General features: G+C 39.3%; 1 protein-coding gene across 4 annotated transcripts in view; it reads right to left on the reverse strand.

Annotated features, from left to right (window-relative positions):
• GLIS3 (GLIS family zinc finger 3) overlaps positions 1–25,818 on the reverse strand; it is a 286,095-nt gene that overhangs the window by 151,168 nt on the left and 109,109 nt on the right. The gene's annotated exons all lie outside the window — the stretch shown is intronic.

Here is a 25,818-nt window from a genome sequence, read left to right on the forward strand (position 1 = left end):
ATATTTTCATGTGGATAGCTGAGACTTTAATCTAGCAGAGAATGACCTAACAAGAACCCAAGGCTGGAAGCTGAAGCTAGACAAATTTAAATAGGAAATTAGGCACAACTTTTTATCAGTGAGGGTGATTAACCATTGGACAAAATTACCAAATCTCTTGATATCTTTATATCAAGACTGGAAGATATGTCTGAGCTATACACAAGTTATGCGTTAGTCAAAGACAAGTATTGGGCTCAAGACAGAGGTAACTTGGTGAAATGTAATCGTCTGAGATATACTGGTGATCAGACTAGATGATCTAACAGTACCTTCTGGCCTTAAACTCTATGAGTCTGTTTCATTAAAAAGCCTATAGACCAAAGCTGGAACTCTGTTTTGTTTAGTTGCCCTGAAATAATTGCATATCCATTTTACAGTTTTGCTATATCACATCATACCTGGGAATTAAAAGTATAAAACTGGAGACAGGGCCGGCTCCAGGGTTTTTGCCGCCCCAAGTGGTGGGAAAAAAAAAAAAAAGCGCCACGATCGCGATCTGCGGCAGCAATTCAGCGGGAGGTCCTTCGCGCCGAGCGGGAGTGAGGGACCGTCTGCCGAATTGCGGCCGAATAGCTGGACATGCTGCCCCTCTCCGGAGTGGCCGCCCCAAGCACCTGCTTGGCAAGCTGGTGCCTGGAGCCTGCCCTGACTGGAGACAGCAATTACACTGCCTTTGCAACAGTTTCTGTGAATGAGCTGAAGTTTCAAAATCTTTCAACACTTTTTAGGGGAGTCTTTTTCTCTATGTTTTGATCTTCTCTACCTTTTTGTTGTTTACAGAAATGAATCCATTAATAACATGGACCAGCATAAGTTCTGTATCCTTCCATATATGTTTAAATACGTTAGTAGTTTTAAATGTGGAGGGTGGGGGAACAGGCTGGTGGGTTTATTTGGTATTCTTAATCTATAAACATTTCTTTTTAGACTGGAATTTTTGAAGGTCACTAGATTGTGATGTAAACTAGTGTCCCAGAGGGTAGGGGTAGGTTGGCCAGTATTTGTTCCCTTAAAAAAACAAACAAAACAAAACTCAGATTTCTTGAGAAATACAGTTCAACAATCATCTCCTATTTTGTTGGGACCAGGTATTTCTGGACTCACTGTACTAAGTAGTAAATTCAGACGTAAGTTTGAATGCCTTTGATTATCTGTTTAAGTCAGTCCTTTGGAGATACATTTTCAATGTGATATATGATGCCCAATGCATTCTTGCACTGAACATTCACCCCCTCTTCATATTACATTAACAGAGTTACCTTGTGTTTAACATCAGAGACTTAACTTACAGTACATTGCAAATATTCATATATCTACGTTCTCGGGGGGAGAGGAGAGGGGTTGTGTGTGTGTGTGTGTGTACAACTCCACCAATGTATCACTGAGCTTAGCCATGAATCTCTTTCAGTCCCATCTACACAAATGTGACATTATATGACTGTTTGTTACTGTATATTGTCAGAAATACAGAATCTTGAAATGAACTGCTATGCATAACTTTTACAAAGCTGCCAGCTCCACACTACCCAGGATTCCCAGCTCCACACTACCCAGGATTCCCCCTCTGGTGGGAAACCCCCAGTTAAACAGGCTTTATGGCCTCTTTGTATGGTCTGAGCTGCATAAAGGGACCACATCATAGGGGAGAATTTGGCCCCAAGCACATTAGAATGAAAGTAATTAGAACAAAATCCTTGACTAGGGCTCCAAGGCACTGTGGTAATACAAATAACAGCAACAGAATAATGATAAATATGTGTATGTAAATTATAGAAAACAGTATGATAATATATTGCATTACAGTAAAACTCCTCGTTACAAACTAATTGGGGCTTGACAAGTTCAGAATATTGAAAAGTTCATAAAATTCAATATCTCAAAATCACAGTAGGTGCATGTGTTGTAGTATGGTGCACGCATTGCTTTCTTCTTGTCCTTCAAACCACTACAAAGTGATTTCCAAAGCACTGAAGGCATCAGAATGGGAAGGGATGTTGACTTGTTCTTCATCAACACTACTTTCATGATATGATTTTTTTTTCCCCGTTGGGAAAAATGGTTTGTATAATTGCTCATTCGTAAATGTGGTAAAATCAAGGTTCTACTGTATTTAAGTAGTATATCGTTAAGTGCCACAAAGTAGTGCTATTGTACTTAGACTTCTAAGGGGTTGCCTGCATGCTGTTTGTGACAGCCTCTCTTCCAGGACTGGTGTATATATATGAGTAAAGAAAGCTATACTTAGAGTATTCCCAGATTCCTCATTACTGATTTCTCCTCCACTGGGAAGCTGACTTGCAAGGCCCATAGGAGCGACACTGGTGTCAAGGGGCAAAAGTGATGATGATGTAATTAAATACATTATCCAGTGCACATGCATAAGGAGATAATGTTAAAGTTATGCATGCAACTATAAATATTGCATTTCCTGACTTTGGAGTGTTTAAATATACAATCTTAATTTCCTCTTCTAGTGTTTTGTATGGAATACACACCTACATACATTGGATGTCCTATAAATAGAGAGCAGATTATGCCTGAATAATTTGCAAAGGAGCAAATGTGCTTGGGGAAAAAAGGACACAAGGAGTTTCCCTCTTTCCACCTCCAGGCATAGTTATAGTCCTTGCATTCCTCTAATTGCAAAGACTGCCCAATTCTGGTATACATGATGACACTTGGCTTTCCAAAGGGGACAGAGAGGTGGTAGCCATGGACCTACCCCACTGCATTTGGCCTCTTGCAGGAGTATAAGGAAATATGTGGCACTCTTCCTTGTGGTGGTGTGCTCCTGGACGCATGGTGCCTGCCTGGGGATAGTTCACCTCTGCCCATATACTACACTGATAAATGCTTTAGAAATCCAAACAAAGATTAGAAATGACATGATAACTTCATGTCTGCTTTACTCACACCACTGAACCCTATCATTATATTTATATCTCTTGTTGTGCCTGTAGGGTATTATATCAATTAATCAGTTACATTAATGATGAAACGTCCTAAAGCTACACTTAATGAACTATGCTTAACAAAGCAGTCTTTTTTTTTTAGCAATTTGTAACACCACATCAAAACCAAAGGAAAATATTAATGAAACCCCTAGTTAATAACAATCAATCACATTGACCCTTGCTTCTTAAATATCCTGGCACGAATACATAATCACAAAAATGGTCCTGAGCTGCAAAATTTGGATAAGTGGTTGAGTACAAAAACCTGTCTATAGATGTTGCCTATAGATGTATAACACCAGTGTCACGGCTCCCACTTACACCAGTAATGAATCTGGCCAATTTTGTTATTCTCTGGAAGGACTGCTGTTGCATTACCATAAGTTCTAATTTTGATCAGTGAATATCACAGGTGATATCTTGCCAAAATCCAACAAAATAATTACATCTCACAGTAATGGGTAAAGATTCATGGGCAAACTACAATGTCACAGTGTCAATGGTTGTCAGCACCAATTAACTAGCGTTCTATACATTTTTCCAATATTTTCAACATGCAGTATGTTTATGAATAACATGAAGATACTGCATAAGTTATCCTTCAAATAAGAGCACTAAAGAGGACTAAAGGAATTCTGTCTTAGAAACAAATTGTGACTACTAATAAACATGTTCTACAAGCAGACAAGCCAACAACCATAAGTCTTCTGAAAAACATCATGCAGAGATATTAGGTTAGTGCCTCTGACCCATGGTCATGCTGTATGCTTCTGATTTATTAGCAAAAATCTTCTGACAGTACATAACTAACGTGCTGAGAGGTATAATGAATAACTCTTTGCTCTAGAAGAATTCACAGACTTTGATCAGTGTCCCATGAGGCAACAGGTCAAGATGAACCATAAAATCTGATTAGTATCAACTATCATCAGCCCACATGCTATAAATATTAGTTTGTCATTTTCCACCTTTCACTACTGAGCTCTGCTAAGCCATCCCTAGCAAAATACACTAAGAAATCAACACTCACTTCTGACAGTGTGAACCTGGAATCTAGTCAGACATTTTCTATTCGATAACTGTAACATTTTTCATCTATAAATATGATTTCACAGGAAGACAAAAATGTTTCAGGCTGACATTGCCTGTAATCACAGTGTATTTTGCAAGTCACTTGGAGGACTTGCATGTTAACTGCATGTGTTGTCACCAATTCCATAAGACACTGTAGAGCTGGAATGAAGAAGCCCTTCAACCATTATTTCAAAATACAAGCAGAGAATTTCTCTTTCAAGTTGGGCAGGAGATAATTTTAATATTAAAAGCCTGAAGTTGTCCATTGAAGTGTGCTATAAATTCAAGTACAGAATACTTATTTGTCGGTGAACACATTCCTCAATCTTATAAGGATAGGCTTGGATTTAATAGGTCTTTCCCATCTGTGACTTCTGTGAGCCTACAAAATATTCCTAATAATTATAAAAGTTGATGAACCAGTGACAAATTGAACATATAATTTTTTTCCCCCAAAAAATAAAAATAAAAATCCAATAGTGTCAATTATATTTTGTGCCTGACCCAGCAAGGTGCTGAATGCTTGCACCTCCCATTGATTTGTTAAGGTGCAAATTAAATGTCTAATGCTTACCTTACTTGGCAGTGCACATGGCAGAATTCGGGTACAGCCTCTCCTCTCCCTCAGAACATTGAATAGAAGGGCTAAGAAACCACAACCCACTTGTGCAAAGTCTGATTCTCATACTTTCTAAACTAGGCCAAATACAAACCAGTTTTCACTGGAACACTCAAGGGTACTTCTCCGTAAATACTAGTTCCCTGCCAAATGTCAACTTCCCAGCACCAGCCATTTCAGTTCTGCAGATGATCAAAAAGGTTACAAGATTTTTTTTAATAATTGGAAAAATGTATTCCCTACCACACATACGTCCTTATACTCAAAACCAGATGAGCTGTTTTTGCTCAAATTTACCAAAATAATCACATTTCAATAGACACTAGGCCTGCAAAATTTCAGCCTGAGAGTTGAAACTTTTGAAAGTCATGCACAATTGAAAACTGGGAGTTATAAAGGAAATGCTTAGACGACCTTAACTACAGTCATTAGTGCTTCGGCTATTGTATGTTTTAACATTGACAGAAAACGAGAAAAATGTCATATCTGGGGATATTATAGACAGAGCTGCTAGTTCTGCCTACAGTTAAGGTTGCCCTAGAGTTAAGGTTGCCCTACATTTGCCATCATATTATCCTGTTTTCAGTTGCTCATAATTACAACAAACATTAACTGTTCGGACTGAAATTTCCTGTCTCATGTGTCTGTCTTAGGCTGAATTATTTTGGAAACATTCGGCAAAAATGGTTCAGCCATTTTTCAGAACAACATTAGGGCAAATATGTTGTTTTGCTCATGTGAATAAAAATTCTTCCAACCATTTTGTTGACAGAATCTAATGCCTATATGCTTTGTAACAAGCATATTTCTGTTGAAATTTGGCAGAGGGGTGGCCTTTGTGCCAGGAATGTGCTTTTTGCTCTTCTCATGAAAACCCACCTATATTTGGCCAAGTTATTAAAAAAAAAGTTTGCACATGCTCAATAGAGACTGGTAGCTAAGTATAGACTTTAAGCAGGACTATAATCCATCTATTTTATAATTTCATTCCTGAATTGAATTTTCAGATTTGTCACAATAACTCTTCATAGGACAACTGAATTTTATTAGGGTTTTCCCCCCAGTAAAAAAAATTCTCAGGAGTGCAGAATCCTCCTTTCTCCAACTGAAGTCTATCAGAGTGCAGCATGCCAGCACTTCTTTAAAAAAATGTGTACTGTTTTTAATCACATTGTTCTGGACTCCTCTAGCTAAACAACCAACAATTGCTACACTCTAGAGTGATAATACCTCAGACACAGGTCACTTTTGAAACTAAAAAGTTAAAAACTTAAATCAGAAAAACTTAAATGAGTTTCACACAGGTTAACTGATGTAACTGCTCAGAACCATCTATGCAATGCCTCTGCTTTGTTGTTTGGTATTCTGATATTTTTATTTCAGATTCATTTGACATATATGGAGAGAGATGCCACAACAAAAGAAAAATCAGATGTCCAGGATAAATGCACAAGCTGAATGTGTCATGGAAATGGACATTATATTGATTTATATAAGTTATGTGGATGTCACTTCAGTAAAGAGCTACATCAAAAAAATGTAGTCCCAGCTTTACAAACTGATCTCATGACTCTGCAGAGCTACAAATGGAAGCTTTATCCAGTAGGAAAGGGAGATTCTCAAATTCCCAACTGGAGCCTGGCAACACTCATTCTAACTTTGGAAAGACCTATGATATTGGACCTTAAAATTATAGCATTTGTATGTATAGAAACTATTTTAGGTACTTTTTAGAGAGATATATGGCTTCCTTTGAGTATTCTAGAACTGGACTTCTCAGTTGAGAAGAACTAGAGTAATGGCAGATGTGAAGGTCAAAAACTCAGTTCTTTGAAAAAGAGTGAGAGAAGCTGGAGGAAGAGAAAGGAAGAATTGATGAAAGAAAAAAGTGGCAGGCAGTTAGAAAGCACTCACCAAATAGTATACATGGAAAAGTAAAAAAATCCCTATGAAAAAGAGGAAATCCCCATATAACTTCCATTACAGACACATATTACTGTGCTGAATGCACTTCACACCTTTTAATGGAACTTACTTTCTAAATAAATAACATTAACCAAAAGCAGAGTGATTGAACAAGGAAGTATGGAAGTAGATCTTATTAGTTCCATGATTTTTATGGAGACTTTACTATATATTTATTTCACTGGGGAGTAGGGAAGTCAGAGGTCTGGTTTGTAAATAATTTCCTGAGTGTAGCATGGAGTTTTTAAACTTTTTTAAAGAAATGACTTTAAGAAGGGACTAGAAAAAAGAGCATGGATATCGCTTATTGGATTGGAAATCAGGACTCCTGGGTTCTATCCCTTGTTTTGCCATTGCCCTGATGTATGACCTGGCCCAAGTCACGTCACTTTTGTGCCTTAGTTTTCCCAAACAGAAAACAGGGATAATGGTACTTTCCCCTCATTTATAAAGTGCGTTGAGATGTATAGATGACAGCTGCAATATGGGGTAAATCCTTCAAGGTGCTGAGCAGTCCTCTGACATGCTGAGTGCCCTTAGAATGCCACTGAAGTCAGCGGGAGTTGAAGGAGACTTACTTCACTGGATCACACCCGATCAGACTCTGTAAGAGCTAAATATTATTACTAATCCCCAATTTGAAGATTTCAGATTATTCTCTTACCTCACTGCGAATTGCTATTTGCAGGTCTGTGAATTGTTCAGCTTGAAGGGTACTGTAATTATATTGATATACCATTCAATGACCTTGGCGTATTCTTAATGAGATCTACTTCAGTGACACAACAATTACTGAAAAAGCTAGATGAATGATTCAAACAAAGGAAAACTGCTAACGTTTTCCATGATCAAGATCAATGTGCTTTGCAACGCAGAAACAGAATAAAATGCATTATTGCCTAAGTCTCTTTATCCACCACAAAGAGTAGCCCATACGTGTACAGTACATCTGGCAACAGAATCAGGTAAACAAATTAGTCTGGGAGATTAATTGTTTGTGAATTAAGGCCTTTGCAACAGTTCTTTCAACAGACTGAACACAATGCAGACATGACTTTTATTTTTAAAAAAAGTCAGAAATCAATATTGCTAAACTTCCTAGTTACTATTGTACATTGGGTCACAAGGAAAAGTCACCCATCCCCCCCGCTGTCCTTTTAGTGATGGCTCCTTGCCATTGGTTTTGGTGCTTAGTAGTACACACAACATCAGACTGACTAAGTCATGTGATTTTTTTCCTGTCCATAACTTACTGATAAGCTTTACAAAATTAAATAGCAAAAAAATGTACCAGTTGATGTGCTTATAAAATGAACATGGAAGAAACTTTCTTGCATGGGAATGTTTTTATACAGCTGATGGCAGTTTTAAGTAAGAGAATACATCCTGTCACCTGTTTGATTTAGCAAGACATAAGTGGGTACTCTAAGAACAGCCAGCCAGTCAATTGATTTAGTGCTGAGTGAAGCTAAATTGCCAGGCAATGGCAGCCATTTTCTGGTTAGGTCAGCCAAATGCCAAATGCCAGCCAAATGCCATAATAGTACTAAAACCTTTCTAGCATTCTGTTATTTTGGCTCTGATGCTAGAATTATGCCAAATTAAATGACAATAAAACCTTACTCACTTTGAGCTTGATTCTGCAGTCCTTGATTATGCAAAACTCCCACTATTGTCAACTGGAGTTTCTGTATGAGTAAGTTTAGAAGGATCAGACCCTTCATGTGTTTATAACTATCATTTAGTTCTAGTTATTCTCAAAGTGAACTGCTTTATTTTCTGTCTGATTTTCCTTCATGTATCATTCCTGAGTCAGCCAATTTCTCCACAGAATCTACTGTTTCTGTGAAAAAGAATCAGTACTGTATCACTCGATTATTTGCTGTGTCCTGAAAATGTATATCTATAGCAACCCTGCAAATTATACACACATGTATCTGTGTACCACCTAGTATCCCTGCTTCGTATGATCCAAAAAATAAACACATGAAAACCAGAAATAAGAAGAGAATAAAATCTGCTGACTCTCTCTCTTAACATATGGGGACTTTGAAATAACATTATTTAACAGAGGGCAGCCTGACTAAAACTGATAAAGTTTTATTACCATAAGCCATAAAGACCATGTTCTTGTACAAAAGCCAAGATGCTGATATTTTGTTGGCCAACTGAATGATTAGGAAACAGAGCCAACACATTTTAGATAGAAGATATACTATTAAGATATGTTCTTGGGGAATGAGAAGCAGAACTTTCTGAAATGGTTATTCTTAGAAATCTAAATCTCTATTTACATATGGCTGGTGAAGCAAAGCAGAATTTAAAGAGCTTCTTCACATAAAATAATGATTCACACCTAGATGCAAACTTGCACTCGCACACTGAAATGTATCGTAGAACCGCAAGGTTATGAACACCTCATGAATTGAAGTTGTTTGCAACTCTGAAATGTTTGTAACTCTGAAGAAAACGTTATGGTTGTTCCTTCAAAAGTTTACAGCTGAATATTGATTTAATACATCTTTGACTTTACTATGCAGAAGAAAAATGCTGCTTTCCCTTTATTTTTTTAATAGCTTAACTTTAACACAGTACTGCGTGTGGGTGTGTGGGTGTGTGGTCTCTGCTGCTGCGTGTTTGTGTACTTCTGGTTCCAAATGAGATGTGTGGCAGTTCATAACTCTGAGGTTCTACTGTACAGCTAATCAAGTCAGACCACACTTTACAGTTCCTGGGGTAAGCTCCTAGTTGAAACACACTGCAAGCCCATGTACTCTACACCTGTGTATTTGGCAGAACTACAACCTATCCTGCTCTTGAATACCTGCAGTGATGGTGTCAAAACCTCCATCTGAGCAAATAAATTTCACTGATAAATTGTTCCTGTGGTTAATGACTTTCTTCTAATCTTTTCTACTTATTTCCTGGCCCAAGCAGTCGTGTAGCAGAAATGGCCACAAAATTCTTCTTTTGCTGTGAAATGAACAGGACTTCGCAGAGAACACAACTGAAACAGCTTCTCTCTCCTTCTCATAGGGACAGCTGTCAAATCCTTTGTTTCCCTCTATTTCCACCCCACTTCCTGCCCCAACGCTGGCCACAGAGCAGTTAGATGTGATCAGTATTGTACGTACAGTGAATTTGCAGTGTCGTGGTCGCCATGTCAGTCCCAGGATATTAGAGAAACGAAGTGGGTGAGGTAATATCTTTTATTGGATCAACTTCTGTTGACTCTTTCACCAACAGAAGTTGGTCTAATAAAAGATATTACCTTGCATAGTGAACTGTCATTCCTGTAGCATGAGCTAGATATTTGTAATAGAGGGATTTTTCAGTAGAATCAAATGCTAGTAATACAACATGGTGTATTGATGGTTATTCATTTTAATATTTAAAAAAAAACATATGCTTCCAATTTTTTCCCAGTTTATTCCATGTTGCCACAATTGCAATGTGCCCCAGAACTGGCTTGCCAAAGAAATTGGGCCGAAGTGTGAAGATTGCTGGAGACTTTAAATCAGGCTTGCTGCAAAACACATAGGAACTTGCATAAAATCATGTATCCAGAAGCTCCCTCCCCTCATGTACAATCATATATCAAGCATTTCACTATCCTCCCAGCTGTACAATCCTGTCTGCAATCATATCAACAAATTATTTATTTTGGGGGGGGGAAAGTAAACCATTGCAACTATGCAAATTACTGCAAGTTCAGTTATTTAAAAACAAACACATGATTTTGAACAGTTTGAACTGTGTTTGGACATTTCAGATTATATTTACAGTCAGATGTTTCTATGAACAACAAACTGTTTGCAGAATGAAGCTTGGTATCAGTTTTAAAAAGTAATTAATCATCCTAAAAATAATAAAATATTCACCGTCCCTGGTTTAAACAGTCTTCTAGCAGATCTCTGTTTATCTACAGTTCAGTGAAACTAAATGAAAGAGGAAAATCTTGACATTGTAACTGCCTGTGGTATTACTGGAAACAGAAGACAGTACCTCAGGGGAAGGTCTTTTATCTTCAGCCCCAGGCTAATATGGATGAAAATATTCTAGGTCAGCAATTCTCAAATGCAGCTACCAGGGGCTTTTCTTGTGGCCACAGCCTCCTGGGTGATGATTGGGAGGGAGGGGGACAAAGCAGTGGCCCTTCCCCCAAGGCCACCAGCAGGGGCTTGTCCCAGCCCACTTCTGGAACCACTAACACTGTAGGAGCAGGCAACCAGTATGAGTTCTCCACCTTTCTGGGGGCGATGGGCTTGGGCTTCAGCCCGGGGTTGGTGGGCAACAGGCTCAGGCCATGCGGCAGCAGGCTCTGTCCCCCAGCTACAGGGCTTCGGAATCCGGCCCTGGGCTCACCCCCTCCCCCCACATCACCCAGGACCCTTGTTGTCTCCTCCAGCCCCCCATCACCTCTGCGCCCCTGCCTCCCTACCCACCTCCCCATCCACGACTTAATTTGTCCCCCAGCTTGCCAGGACTGAGTAACTCTGCTGTGAAAAGGGATATTAACAAATACACAGCTATCACTTTTTACTAGCTAGCAAGTCTAAAAAAGAAAATCAACCAAAAAGAGCAAAACAAGCAAAGCACCTTATTTGTGTTTCTATTCTGTTTAGGTCCAGTAAAGAATAGAGACAACTGTATATTATTTTTATTATTAAGTCTGCAAAAAAAAAACCTACATAAATAAACTACAATAATTTGGACATGTATCTGTGCATATTTATTTGTTTTTCCTAAAGTTAATTAAGTATTTTAGGAGAAATTGTCAGAGCAGCCACTAGTAAGAGATGAGGCCACCAAAAAATTGTCAGAGCAGCCACCCTCTGAGGCCACCAAAAAAGTTGCTGTGAGAATCCCTATTCTAGGCAAACAATAAATACAATACACTATCACTGCCATTAAGGATCTGGGACATGGTGCCTTTCATTTTCTGTTTGTCCTCTCCCTAAATTTTGCTGGTATTTTCTATACAAATCCAATATTACACAGACTTTCTGTATAATTTTAAGGCCTTGATTTGTTTGACAACATTTTCAAGTGCTATATATTTGGGGCGGGGGGAAGGGGGTAAATTAATTATATATGGTATTTATTAGGTTATAGCCTTGAATGAATAAATTCCCTTGGAGATTTGAAACAAGAAATTATTTGTCTGGGAGTCAGTTCTGGCTATTTTTTTTTCTTTGTAAAGATTTGAATCGACTTAAAAAGAAAAGCCTATATCATGTTACTGAATTAGATTTACAGTGTGTTAAGTAGAATTATGTGTTTCTCTATACATTTAACTGCAGAGCTGTGGGTTTTCTTCTGGAAAATCTAGTGAATAATCAAGCCAAAATATTGACTGGATTTAAGCAACAGAACAAGAGAGAAAGTAAACTAGGAGAGTATGAGTTGCTTTTTATACACTGAGAAATGAAAATGTAAAATTTACTATTCATAAAGACTTTCAAATTATCTTCAGTAGGCTCTGTTTTAATTTCAGAGAAGTAGGCCATCATTCTTGAAAATTTAGCCCCTGTACTTTACATGCATGCATTAATACTGTAGCAATTTTCCTCTATTTTAAGATTTCTTTTAAATCAAAGCTGAGATGAAGAATCATGCAAAACACAGCACTGAAGGACAAGAATGGATCAAGTAACAGAAATAAGTATGGCACTGAGCCAGATTCTGATCCCTTTGAGACAAGTTTAAATCAGGCACTTGCAAAACAAAAAGCCCACCAAGTCAGCTCTATGGTGCCTGGAAGCCTGGAGGCTGTCTAACAGGTAGATTCTCCCCATGTGTGGGTTCATTGTGACAGGACCATCTCCAGCTCCTGCTGGGTTCCAATAGGGGAAGGCAACTTTAATTTCTGCCATCAGCACAGTCTGCAGTACCCTTGGACACAAATTAGTCCAAGTCATCACTGCCACTTTTCAGCCTGAACTGATCATCTGCAACACCTCTGGAGGGGAGTTTGTGTCTGCCTTACTTTATTGCAACCATCTCTTCATGAGCTTTCCACCATCAGCTGCCCTTGAGCCTTGGTTTATACCAACAAAACACAGCATAAATCAGAAGTGTATTTACCTTTAGTCTTAGTTTTCCTAGTCCTACTTATGTGATATTTAATGGTGTTCAGACAGCAGGATGATGATCAATGTGTAAGAAACCTAGATAGAATAAATTTAAGCCATCTATGAGGAGTTCCCTTCCGGCTATCTTCCAGACCTGGATAGATACATCGCAGGAGCCATTTGCTTTGCAGTATATGGCTATGGTATATATGGTCGTGAGGAGCATATGAGAGATAAGGGAATTAAACTTCGGGGCTGATCACCATAGGTGGCTAGATGTTGAAGAGGGAAGGATATGTTTCTACAGAGATTATCACCCAGCAGTGATTTTTCAAGATGCATGGTGATGCAGTAAGGAGCGCTGCCAGCTTTTTTGCCGCCCTAGGCGGCGGAAGGTCCCGCCCCCAAAATACCGCCCCCGACAGAGGCGGCAGAAGGTCCCGCCCCCGAAATACCGACGACGACCGGGGTGTCCGAAAATCCAGCCGCCGCAGTCACCACCCCCCAAATGTTAGCTCCCTAAGCGACCGCCTAGGTCGCCTAATGGGTTGCGCCGGCCCTGGATGCAGTCTCATTAGCTGAGATTAGAATTTCACTCAGTGACCTTTTGCCAATTCTTACCAATACAGATCGGAATTAGCAAACCTCTACATTCAAAGGAAATGTCAACTCACACATGATACACTTTTTAGCAAATTCCCACAATTAAAATAAATCAATGAAACTGCAGATGGTTGATGTTTGCTTTTAATTTTGAATTAAGTTGCCTGTTGTTTCATTAATATTCTATGCTTTTGAGCCATGGGTCGCAGAAATTCATTTTTCTGAATTTAAAAGTCTGGGAAAGTATTGGTGACTCACTGATATATTTTGATGTATTACCTCTGCAGAACTACTCATTATAATGAATTCTGGAATATCCACTCAACCCATATGCATCTTTCCTTGACGTGTTCTGCCATAATGGGCCCAAAACAAAATCAGTATCACAACTAGCAGCTCAAATTCTTAATTCACACCATAGATTCAGATCTCATTGACCCAGACAGCCAGTCCTTGCCAGATGGTCAGAGAGGAACAAGCCTGTCTTTCACCACGGGCATGCTTACTAACAGGAGTACTACAGATAAAGTTAATAAACCCAACAATCTATTAAGTGCATAAATGTTCCTTAGTTCCATTGATGATGGAGTCGCAGGTTTCTATAAACATAAAGTGCAGACCTCATTGTCACACCATGTAACAACTTCTGTGCTGGATTGCCATCACATAAACACCTTAAACAAGTTTCGACAAGTGAGGCTGAATCACTTGAGGAGAGCTGAAAGATCACAGGACTGAAACTTTGTCATACTGATTATCTAAAGCCACTGCAAAGAAATCCTTGCATTTTAGTAAGCAGGCAAAGTAGGCTTTTCGCCAAACAAAAGAAACTTTGTCTTTCTATTATGTGACAAATCCTAATTAGAATCAATGATATTTAATTGTTGGCCCAGATAAGGGTTTTTGCATAGCTGCACTTTCTTAAAACACAGATCTGAATGCTACTAGGGAAATATCTCCATCAGCTTTGCTCTTTGATCGACCTTGTACAGGAATCGTGGCATTGCATGATGTTTACATCTGATCTCCTTGGGGTAATTTTGAAAGTGTAAACCACTAAAGAACATAGTAAAGAGCCAAAGCAATTTCATTTTGTGGGAATGTATTTATTGAAATGTACCAAAAGTACCTAGGGAGGCCTATTATCATTTTTGTCTTAAGCATATGCTAGTTCATGACCAAAAGAAAGCATTCCATGAGGGAAAGGAGGGGGAAAGCATTCATAACAACCCTTTGTACCAAGAAAGCTACTTTGTGAACAGACGGGAAATATTACATTTCAGTACCACAGGCAGCAAAACAGAACATAGAAAAAGAATTGCTTAGCACAGTGACATCTCTCTTAAACCATTCACTTGTGATCTTGAACTTTGTCATGATGTGTTAATCCTCAAGAGCTGAGCACTTGTGGGATGAAATTGCTGTCCATCCTCATAAATGACGGTGGCAGCAATGAAAATGGTGAGCAAAGTACCAAACCAATATTAAAAAGACACTGGAAAATGAGTATTCTAAACGGGTAATAAACAGTTCAAAGAATTATTGCAATGCAGTTGAACCCACTTACAGTGAACTCAGATGTAGTTAACAAAGTTGGCTCTAGGTATGTTTGTTGTCCCTAGGGGAAGGTGGTTTTAGCACCTCCATCACCATAGCTCCTTACTAGCCACCTCCTATTAATCTTAGCAATGCACCCAGGCCCTAATATGTATCCCCATCACTGCCTCCACCAAAAGGGCACCCTGTTTCCACTCAGTCTTACTCACAGGGCTGGTGCAAGGAAGTTTCGCACCCTACACGAAACTTCCACCTTGCGCCCCCCCACAGCCCTGCAGCAGCTCCCAGCCCCCCCCCTACCCTGAGGTGCCCCCCCCCCGGCAGCAACTCCTCCGCCTCCCCGAGGAGCCATGCAGCAGCTCCCTGCCCCAGCTCACCTCTGCTCCGCCTCCTCCCTGAGCACGCTGCCCCCTCTCTAATTCTCCTCCCCTCCCAGGCTTGTGGCGCCAAACAGCTGATTGGTGCTGCAAGCCTGGGAGGCGGGAGAAGTGGAGTGGCGACCGTGCACTCGGGGAGGGGGCGTAGGAACGCTGTAAAAAAAATTGGGGGCACTGCTTTTTGGCGCCCCCAAATCTGGGTGCCCTAGGCAACCGCCTAGTTTGCCTAAATGTTAGCACTGGCCCTGCTTACTCAGAAATACAGTGGACATGTTGACAGCAATTCAATAGAAGAATGACACTGAGAAATCAGCAGCAGTCTTAGTGCTATTATAGCACCCTGTTGTAGTGGCCTGCTTAGGACCCATCTACACTACGGTGCAACCATGTCAGGGGATCCCATTACAAGCTGGTTCCATTTTGTAGGATAGATATTTAAACCATGTCCCTGAACCATGCTAAAGCCTTGCACAGTCCAAATCCTTTGGAAACATGCTTAAGTTCCCATTTATACTATAAAATGGAAAAGTGTGGTAACTGTGTGGCATCAGTACTGTAACCTGCTTCACTGACATGGTTGTGCTTGTAATCCAGACAGGCTTTTAGCTTATGCCTAATGCCCACCCCAAATAATGAGACCAAGTATAGTGAAATAGAATGAAAACCTCAAATTATTTCAATGCTTCAGAATGTGCAAACTGCAACTCAGGTTCTAGAGAAGCTCCAGCTAAAGAGAATTTGTTCTGACAAAGATAAACAAACAAACAAACAAACAGATGACAGATTTCATTGTTAGAGAATTCACTGTTCGGAATACTTTAGACTTGCCTTTTAATTAACAAATATACTGATATTTTTAAAAAGATACCTTGTTCGGGAGGAATAGACAGTCCTCCTCCAGAATGCTCCCATTTCCTTTCATTCCCAATTCAGACTGTCTCAAGCATAAAGTATTTAAGAAATTATATCCTGGGGAAAGATATCCCCTAAAGGTCTTATCCCCCTGCATTTCAAATATCACACATTCACCTCTGTGCTATTGCAACATGCAATATAGCAGGGGTTGGCAACCTCTGGCACACAGCTCGCCAGGGTAAGCACCATGGCGGGCCAGGCCAGTTTGTTTACCTGCAGCGTCAAACCCTGTCAGACAGGTGGGATGGAGAAAGGACCAGAAGAGGTAACAGTAAATCAGAATCTGTGCATTGGGAATGCTGCAATCCTTCAATCAGAGTAGCCCTGACATGCTACTAAAATGGAGCATCACAATAAAGAAATTAAGGATGGAACAGTCCTCTTTGATAGAAGAGTGGGTGATATATTACATACCATACAAGCTGAAAAATGTAGGCTGCAACATGATCAAAGAGACCCATTCTGCCCTTAATTCTGAATTTCCTGGGTGTTATGGGTTCTTAACCCCTAGATTTTTTAGTCCATGCATGGAATTACCCACAGGGGCCTCGATATGCAAAGCCTTATGCATGTGCTTAATTTTATGTGCTTGAGTAGTCTCATTTAAATCAACTGAACTAAACAAGTGCGCAACTGATTGCAGGATCATGCCCATGAGGAACCCATTGAAGTCAATGGGACTGTCCATGTACATATAGTGTATTCTTGTAGGAATCTCAGGATCAATCCCCTCACTTGAATTTCTTTAAACGCTATGTTATACACATTCATTTCACTATTAACAGAAACAGTCTAACGTAAACTGGAATGCTGAAAAAAAATTAAGGTTACCTGAACTTTAAATAAGGAGCAGTGATCAAAACCCTTACGAGCAGTTAATTTGCCTTTGGTTTGCAACATATTTAACTAATGGAAAGTTATTCATGTGCACATACACAAAGACTATGGCATCTGTCCACTTCTTAACTATTCCATACAAACAATCAGATAGCTATTCCATAAGATTTGATCTTCAGCATTAGTTTTTAAGACCCACATTCACAAGTAAACCTTCATATTTGTCCTTCACTGTGCATACCACTGAATTTCACTGTGAACACTTGAGATAAACCAAAAGTGTCACATGTCTAGAACGTTCTTTGCAATGGGCTAGAGCATTAATTCTTAATTAAAAGCTTAATCCCTAGCAAATGAGTTGTCAGTACTCTGAGCAGAGGCTGACAATTTTTGTTTTATCTAAAACTGTATTTCCTTTTTGAAGTAAGAGACGTATTTCACAGTATTATTAACTAGTAATTTTTTATGTCTTCCTTTTTTAAAAATGCTATATATTTTGTGGGGGTGGCTTCTGTCTGTTTCTGGTGTAACAAATGGAGTCTGGGAGATACAAGTATCATAATTGGGGCTTCAATTTATCCAAATGGCTTTTACCATTTATCTTTCTAGAAATGTATTAGACATGTCTAATTAGACATGTCTACCAATAAATGGAAAGCTAAAAAAGCCTGTTTGGGGGTTATTTTTCATCATTTATTCATGCCACTCCTGATACAACTTCAGCCATTAGCAAGCATTGCTCTCCAAGGGCACGGTAAAGCTGGCAACCCAGATAGAGACTGGAAGTTACAAGGAAATAGAAACCTCATTCCACAAATTCTTACTCACATGACTAATCCTTAATTCTATCAAGCAGTCCACAGAAGTCAATGGAGCTACTTGCTTAAGTAAGACCTACTCACAAGTTGAAGTGTTTGAAGGATTGGGCCCATTATCTGTTTTCATCATAAACTAATGGATACATCTAATTTCATTAAATTTCCAGCCCAATTTTGTATATTCAGGTGGTTTGGATCCAAATGTTTTGATGCTTATTCAGACAAATCTCTGAATTGAAACCTCAAATATAAACCAAAATTCAGATTCAAATTTGTAGCTCAACCCTAACTCTATAATGAGCCAAATCCAAACTCCAAACCTAAGTCCTCTGAAATCTGGGAAGCTTTGAGTTTGGATCCGGATTCCAAACCTTAGGTTCAGGAGCAATCAGATAAGGGGTTTTTGTTTGGCCCATTAGAGAGAGACAGAACTTGGAACCAACTCTAGAACCAGATCCATAATTCAGGATTTGAAGGTTTGTTTCAAGCTCATTTCTACTTTTGTTTGACAAAAGCTTTATTGAAGCATCTGAAAATCTGGAAAACATTCCTCTAAAACACAGCACAAGAGAATGAAAAAAACAACATATAAATTAGTGTACTGCTATCCACCCACTTTCTATAGTGAAGTAATTATTTAAAAATCTAGTACTGATCACAGAAAAAGTGTTGGTACTATTTGGATATTCCATTTACATTCTTGGTTACTTTACATTCATGTTCTGAATTACAATGAAACAGAAAAGAAGACAATTTGGACACGTTTACAAAAATCTGAAATTAATTTTCTACAGATTAAAAGTCTGTAAAACAGAGAACAGCTTTTCAGGTAAACCAGATCAAATACCTCCTTATGGGAAATGAAATTTAAAATACCATCAAATGGAAGATTCCTAAAGTGTGTTCTGTGATGTGAAACTGGGTTTCACAAATAACCTTCCTGAAGATGACAGTGCCGCATCTGGGACTTCTTTCTGTATTTTTATATATAGCATGGATAACTATATGTATATACTCTAGTCTGGGATTTTTAGATTACTTTAGAGAGCCTATTGACAATGGATTTGGGCAACTAACTCCCTGAGGTTCCCTTGAAAATCCCACCAAAACATCTAACACAGTAATTGGGAGTAGTTGTAGTATCTCACTAATTGTTCTGCTCTGTGACTACATTATCTATTTCACAAACAAAACTGTGCTAAAAGAACATTATTTAGATCGCAATGTCAAGCTCCTGGAAGTTAGAAAATGCCAGTTTTACAGTGGCCTGGGCAACCTTAACGGTTGTCCCTTGCATGTCCATCCTGTGTGGTGAATGAGGCAGAGGTCCTGTGGAAAAAACAGTACGTGATCATATAATTGAAAATTGTATCAGAGCATATGCACAAGGGGCAGGATTAATGTTGCCTGGGCAACCATAAACATGGCATTTTTGAACTTTCAAATGGTTGACTGTGCAACCTAAATAACATTCTTTAAACATTTTTAATATATAATTTCCTAATTTTAAAAAGATAAAAACAAACTACTATGTACGATTGTAACAAATCCCTCATCATGCATTTTCAATGAGGTTTGAATGCTGAAATGTCAGCAGTGCAGCACAGATGTCAACCACTACAGAACTCACTACATTAGCAGTAGAAGGATGCTATCACAGAATTGGAGGTGAGCCACTGGCTACATGTGCTAGGTTCATGGGCAGGTCACAGGGAGCCTGGACTGACTCTCTCTCTTTTCCTGGGAAGGTAGGGTAAGCTCCTGCAGGATGTAGTACCCCCAGAGACGGCACGTACTTTGGGGAGTGGGCTCCTAGGCATTCCCAGTGCAGTGTCTGCTGTTGCTGTAGCTCCTGTGGCTTTGCTAGCAGCATGAGTCCAACTCTTAAGAACGTCTGTGTTCAGTTGTTATTTTGGCACATTGACAAAACTTTCCTCAGGAATGCAAGGATGAGAAAGGAAAAGCAGTTTTTAACAGTTTACATTTCTGCCAAACTTGAACAGAGTTTCATGGGAGAAAGAAAGGAACATCTCTGGCCTGAGGGTTTTCTCCCTGCCAAATTTAAAAGTCCAGTGGAGGTCTTAGAACATCTCAAAAAAGGTTGCAGTAATCTTTTATAATGGAAAGTGTTAGATGACCTCAATATAGGATCTGCTACTAAGCTTCCCCTATAATATAGATATCGTAGTCTACACACTGAATGCATGGTATATGCTGTACATAATGTATATTGTATATATGTAGGTACATTATTGGATCTCATTAGAAAATGGAAGAATTTCCATAAAGATTTTGCAAAAAATTGTTTCTGATTTTCATCAAAGTTTCATTTTTATGGAAATTTTCTGAGCAGCTATTATTCAAACAATACATAAATGCATCATAGAAGAGGTTTCCTTGTGTTTCAGTTAGTAATCACTCAAGTGTTTTAGGATCTTAGTCTCTCTTTGTAAACATATCAACTGTTTTATGTGTTTGCTAGACTGATGTGTCATGTGATATATTCTGGAAGCCAAGATATTTCTGATATGTAACAGATGTTTAGTTGATGTTGTTTCAGACCTGACAGGGGGAAATTACTGTTCATTTTATTTATTTAAATCACATCAAGCATATTAGATAAAAAGGAAAATTCAATATTTTTGTAATTATCCTACACTTCAAAAATATTAACAACAGCAGTAGCAGCCCATGGGACTATCCAGGAGGAACTAATGTCATGATTTGTCATGGTGGCAGCTGTATTTACCAGCTTAAACAAGATTTGGTCATTGAAAAATCTACAATTTAAAGACCGAACTATGAATCTTCAACTCAAATGTCATCTCCGCCTTACTATATGGATGTGAAAACTGGAAATCCACCAAAAAGAACAGATATCTGAATGCATTCTAAAGCAAATGCCTCAGGAAAATATTAGGTATAAAAATAGAATGAATTTATAACAAATGCCAAGATTTATCACAGAGTTCAATGACCTCTTATCACCAAACATTTTTTCCAGAGAAGAAGATAAAGTGTCTGGGACAAGTGTTAAGAATGAAGCCAGAGCATCTGTCATGGCAGGCTTGCCATTGGGCATCTGGAGAAACATGAAAAAGAGACTGATTGAAAGAATCCCTCTGTCAAAAACTACTCAGAGAGGGAACACTTGTTGGATTTAACAACACAGAGGACAAAGAGCGATCCAAGACAGATAGGGATGGCAGAGCCTGGTTCGTGCCCTTAGCAATGTCTGATGGCACAGGAAAGATTCATTTTCAGAGCTGTAGTGTGCTTGAGGGTGGTTCAGGTGTTATTAGAAGCAGAAAGGTTGTATTTTGTTTCAAAGGGAGAACACCTCTATTGTACCTGTATAAAAATGTGAAGAGAGAGCCTGAAATTTCTAACTGCATACTTCTATTATTACATTAAAGTAAAATATTTACGCTTATTATTTGCATAACACTGGCAATAAATTAATTAACTACCATGCATAGCTGCTGAACATTTAAGTACAAAAAGCATACACTCTAGGAAAAACACAGGGTACGAAATAAACTCACATGTACAGTAAAAGTCATTAAACAGTCAGCATTTGCCAAGTGCTATTGTACAGTTTTCACACAGTTACCACAGAACTTGCCTTTTCTAATATCGGAGGAAACTGGAAACCTCAGATACTGCTATGTGGCAACTGCTGGCAAACATTGCTGGGATTTTTAATGGCAACCACAGATATAATAGTCATTGGCATGTCAATATCAATTTTTGATTCAAGTTTCTCTGTCTCTCTTTACCAATCAAACCAGAATTTTTTTTATTTAGAAAAATTATTTTCTCCTAAATAAAAGCGAATAAAGGCGTACACTGGCCAAATTTGAATGTGAAACATTTACATTTAGATATAAGTTTAGATAAAGGCAATCTAATCTCCCAATTGTAATGTCCTGGAAAGATTCTTTTGGTTTCTTAACCAGGTAATTGGAAAATAGCAACAGGAGCCCCTAAAGAATCCATCACAGATTTACATGTTAGGACAGAATCTCATGAGAGAATGGAGTAAGTGTTAAACACTGAATGGAATTCCTTCTCCAAACACAGTCAACAGTGGGAAAAATCCCTCCCGTGCATGAAGCATTCTCCAACTTAAAAAAAAATGTACTAGGATATTTATTAGCACAGAAAAAATGTACCGGAAAGGGACAGCCAACTCTAGTGCCTAATCTGAATGTGCAGTTCTATCAGTAGATCCAGCCAAATCTATACAGGAAGCCTAACTTACAGGGTAGCTTAAACAGGTGCAGAACAACTCACTGTACTTGCAGTAAGTCTAGTCAGGACCAGTCTGCAAGTTTCTTCCACTACACCCTAGTTTCATTGTATGATCACTTCCTTATAGTCACACAGGTTTCAAAAAATAACTAGATAAATTCATGGAGGATAGGTCCATCAATGGCTATTAGCCAGATGGGCAGGGATGGTGTCCCTACCCTCTGTTTGCCAGAAGCTGGGAATGGGCGACAGGGGATGGATCACTTGGTGATTGCCTGTTCTGTTCATTCCCTCTGGGACACCTGACATTGGCCACTGTTGGAAGACAGAATACTGGGCTAGATGGACCTTTGTTCTGACCCAGCATGGCTGTTCTTGTGTTCTTATGTAGACCTCTGTAACTGTTGCTTTCACTGTTTCATGGCTAGTAGCTCTTGGTATGATAGTACAATTATATTCTGGATTACTGGGAATGAAATCCCCAGTGCATGTCACTAAGTTTGAATCTAACAAACACAATCATTAGCCACTCATCATATCTACTGTCAGCTGGTTGACTCACAGCATACACTACTTTTACTATATCTTTCTGAATCATAGCAGACTGCTTAGTCATGACCAGATGCTATCAGTGGCTCCGTCATCTCGTCTTGTGATATGTTACACGCTACTCCAAACCTCTATTTCATCAACATAAAGAAACAAGCTCATCCCTGGTATAAATCCATTTAATTTAATGGAGAAATTTTTTCTTGGCACTAACCTTACCTATGCAACCTTGTGCACTTAGATGTTTATAATCATTGGAAGATACAATATTGCAGGTTTAGCAGTTCCTTGATTTTTTTTTCAGATGTATAACTTAGCATAGAATTATGAAAGGTTATTTGTAGGAAGGAAAACTGAATTCTCTAGTTCATCTTAACCTTAACAATTAATTAGTCGGCATTAGTTCTGTTGGCCTTGGCGTAATATAGCTTAGAAGCATCTTTGACCCTATATTGTGTTGATGGTACATTGAAAAGCAATGTCATTACAGTACTAGGAGATTCAGTAAAATAGTCAAATGCACCATATATTACATTGACAATGGACTCCAACAGATAGACAGGTGCACAGAATATGGGATGATGAATGTACTGACCATGGCCTTTTCTGACACATGAATAAAAGGAGGATTTTTCTCCATTACAGACAATTGCCTGGTGCTAAGAACCATCATTTCACTGAAATGTTAATGCAGTATGACATGGTTAGCTTATTGCCTGAGGGTTATTTCATTTCCTTCTCTTACTGTCTCTGGAATGCCCACTCCTCCTCTGAAAGGATCTGACTCATCCACAGCCTCTTCATATCTCACTCCCTCCAGCTCCTGACAAAGTGCTGGATCCCTTAGTCTGACATGCCATCTGCAGCTGCCCTCTCTTACGGAGCTCTCTCCTTTTCTCACATTCCCTGCTCTGGCTCAGATCACTGTGGTGGTGTCAGGCTTCCCTTCTCCCATTCTTGGTGCTTCCAACCCCCCTTCCTCCCTCTTCCCATTCTTTATTCTCTTTTGAGCAAGACTCCAATTGACTCTTCTCTCCCTCTCCATGTTGCTGTCATCTACACCCACCAACTCCCCCCCCCCTTTGATTGTAGCTCCCTGGCTCTCTCTCTTCCTCGCTTCTTCCTCTTCTCACAATCTCCCACACTTCAGTGACTTCAGCTTCCATGTTGATGACTTGACCAACCCATAGCTGCGTGTCTCCTTGCCTTCACCTCTTAATTCAACCTACATCCCAGGTCATCAAAAGGGCCATTCACTTGACTTGGTCTTCACCACACATGGCTCTCTCTCTCTGATCTCTCCATTGCTGACTTCCCCTTCTCTGACCATGACCTGGTCTATTTCAGCATCACCCATCAGTGCCCTGCCCCCACACCTCAACCTTTCTGTGATGTCCAGATCATCGGTGTTGAAGACTTTTAATCTGCTCTCAGTCCTCTCCTCCCTGCCTTCTCTTCCCTTTCTTCCATTGTTATGGTTGTTGATTCTCTCCAATCCTCACTCTTCTCCACCCTTGACTCTTTGGGGTCTGCTCTGCCTACTCCCAGCCTTGGCTCACCTTCAACACTCACTTCTTCTGTTCCTGCTCTCATGCTGCTGAGCACCTCTGGAAGAAATCCCATGACCAGGTTGACTTTCTCCGCTACAAATTCATTCTCCCACTCTTTCAGTTCTGCCATCTTGCTAGTTAAACAGCTCTATATTTCCAACTTCACTGAATCCCATGCCCATGATCTCAGTCACCAGAGAGGGAAATCTCCTCCACAAACATAAATATGCTGATGACTCCGAGATCTACCTCTCTATTCCAGACTTCTCACCTTCTGTCCAAGTTAAAAACTTGGCCTGTCTCTGACATTCCTTGTGGATGTCTAGCCATCAGCTCAAGAGCAACATTACTAAAACAGAGCTCTTACTCTTCCTCCTTTCTTTCCCCCAACCCCTCCACACCACCTCCATTCTTGGTCACTTCACTCTGGACAACTCCGCTATCCTGCCTTTCACTCAGGCCTGTAACCTGCCTGTTAACTTTGACTCAGATGTCTCTCTAGGTCTTCATATCCAGGCTATATCTAATCCTTGCAGATTCTTTCCACATAGTATCTGTCAGCTATGACCTTATTTATCCATCCACACAGCAAAAGCTTTCATATAAGCTCTCATCATCTCAGCTCTCGATTACTGCAACATCCTTTTCTCTAGCCTTGAAAAATGCAATCTTGCCCCACTCATATACATTCAGGATGCAGTTACAAAGATCATTTGATTGAGCACAGGAGAATAGCACCTTCTTATTAACCGAAAATAAGTTGAGACATGGTATGTTTGCCTCTAAAATTAATCAGGCATAATTCAGAACACCTGCAATTATACATTAATGCATAGGGCAGAAATCCTGTAAAGTTGGAAAGCACCAACTAAAAAAAAAAAAAAAAAAAGGTCTCCATTTTGCCTAGTCTCTTCCCTACATGATAATCGTGCTTTGTGTTGCCACATTATATTTCATGCTTCCAGTGACATGGAAGAATATGCTACATACTCAGAGTTCATCAGGTTCAGGAACATTTGCTATATACAATCATTTCTACCCAGTCTAAGGTAAAAGAAATGCTATTCATTTTAAGTTTGAAATTATTTTTTTTTGCAGTGCAGCAAATCCTTCCTGTTGTCCTTTGGGTTACATTGTGCTCATAAAACATTAATTCATTTTTAGTGTTTCTAATAGGTCTGACATAAATATTGCATCTTTTAGTCACAATGAAAAGTTCAGGCACCTTACAATGACAAAAAAGCGTTAACTAGTCTTACCAATGTTTTTATTACACCCTGTAAGGTTTTTACTGGTACAATGTTAAGTGAAGAATTCCTCTCCATGTATTATACCCACAAACAATTACTTGGAAGCAGACTGACAATAGCTTCCTTGGATTGATTTATGTTCCACTTGATATAGAGAAAACCCAGTAAGTTCCTCCTAGTTGAATACCCATCAGCAGTTATTCCGAGAAAATATATGTTCATTTGTTGTGAGGTGTTACACTGATAGTTGGGAGACACCTCACTGATGCTAGTAGGCATAAGAGTTGCCTTCCATTCAGGCTAGATGAGGGGGAAAATTACATGTCCTTTTGTTTCAAGATAGCTGAAAGATTAGAAGCCACCACCCAAAACACAGGACA

This window comes from Malaclemys terrapin, chromosome 6, assembly GCF_027887155.1.
Source record: "Malaclemys terrapin pileata isolate rMalTer1 chromosome 6, rMalTer1.hap1, whole genome shotgun sequence".
Lineage (NCBI taxonomy): Eukaryota > Metazoa > Chordata > Testudines > Emydidae > Malaclemys > Malaclemys terrapin.